The sequence below is a fragment of the Poecilia latipinna genome, unplaced genomic scaffold (genome assembly GCF_001443285.1).
Source record: "Poecilia latipinna isolate Pla-1442-1.1 unplaced genomic scaffold, P_latipinna-1.0 Scaffold1603, whole genome shotgun sequence".
Lineage (NCBI taxonomy): Eukaryota > Metazoa > Chordata > Actinopteri > Cyprinodontiformes > Poeciliidae > Poecilia > Poecilia latipinna.
Genome location: NW_015114219.1, coordinates 110,694 through 111,791, shown reverse-complemented (window position 1 = coordinate 111,791; position 1,098 = coordinate 110,694). Strand labels below are relative to the sequence as shown.

General features: G+C 36.2%; 1 long non-coding RNA gene across 1 annotated transcript in view; it reads right to left on the bottom strand.

Annotated features, from left to right (window-relative positions):
- Positions 1-210, bottom strand: part of LOC106963947 (uncharacterized) — a 1,222-nt gene extending 1,012 nt beyond the window's left edge. Inside the window, exon 1 of the long non-coding RNA XR_001428291.1 lies at positions 110-210. This is a non-coding gene — a long non-coding RNA (uncharacterized LOC106963947). The remainder of the gene's footprint in view (positions 1-109) is intronic.
- Between the last annotated feature and the right edge of the window lie 888 nt (positions 211-1,098).

The following is a 1,098-nucleotide window of genomic DNA, read 5'->3' as shown; positions in this document are numbered from 1 at the left end:
ATGAAACAATAAAAAAACAGAGCATTTGCAAAAAAATAAAAAATAATATTCAGGACAAACGCATATTATCTTGCTGTGTAGCTCATTGTTTAAGAGATGTTACACATACCTCTTCTTGACATTGAACCTAAAACAAAGACAGAAAAATACAACCATGACTATGAATAAACAGAAGGTAACTGTTTTTTCTGGTATGTGATAAATAAATATTTGCATGCATTGTGCTTGCAGGGTATCCCCCAGAAAACCTGATAAGCCCAGTGGTTGGGTGTGACGGCAGTCAGTCATCCCGTAGCCTGTCGTGTTTTTGAGTTAAAAAGTTTAAAGTTGACGGGAAATTTGAAATTATATTTTGATAATTATGTGTTATTGAAAGATTGGAAGATTAACACCCAAACAATAACTATAAAGTCGTAAAAGATGCAAACATTTGACAAAAACTAGAATAAATAAACAATGCTTAGCCTGGTGGCGGCACAAATAAAGACTGGTGGCCCCACCAGGCTTATAATACGCTGTGGGAAACCCTGAAATGTATTGAACTGTATGATAGAATCCTACCATTCAATCAATATACTAATATGAACTATTATACAGAAAAGTATGTTTTTTTTTAAACTATATAACCCAGTGCTATAAAGTAGCATTATTTCACTGTAATTTGTAAGGTTTTTGCTAGTCTATATTCATGATAGAAGTTACATCTCTCTTTTCGGTTATAATACAATATTTAGTAAAACTACGGACACACCGTCTGCTATCAGAGAGCTGCTCAGTACAGATTATCGTAATTGTGAGTTTAATCACTGGGAGCGACAGGAACACGACCGTTAAGTTTTGTAACGTTACGACCGTGAATTAGCAGCGCTGCTAACAGCTCGTTTCTCTGAAGAACTGACAGTAGTACAGAAAAAGCAGAGAAGAGCTGAAATCTGTCATAGATCTGAGTTGCGCCAACAGTCAGTGAAGTAACTACATATGCTAGTGTGACTTGAAGAAATGTGGCCATTTCTTCAAGTTGTCATCCCTCCCCGCAAAAAAAAAGTTCTATCAGCGACAAGCTGCTGTGATCAGCGATACGAATGGTAAATAACAACC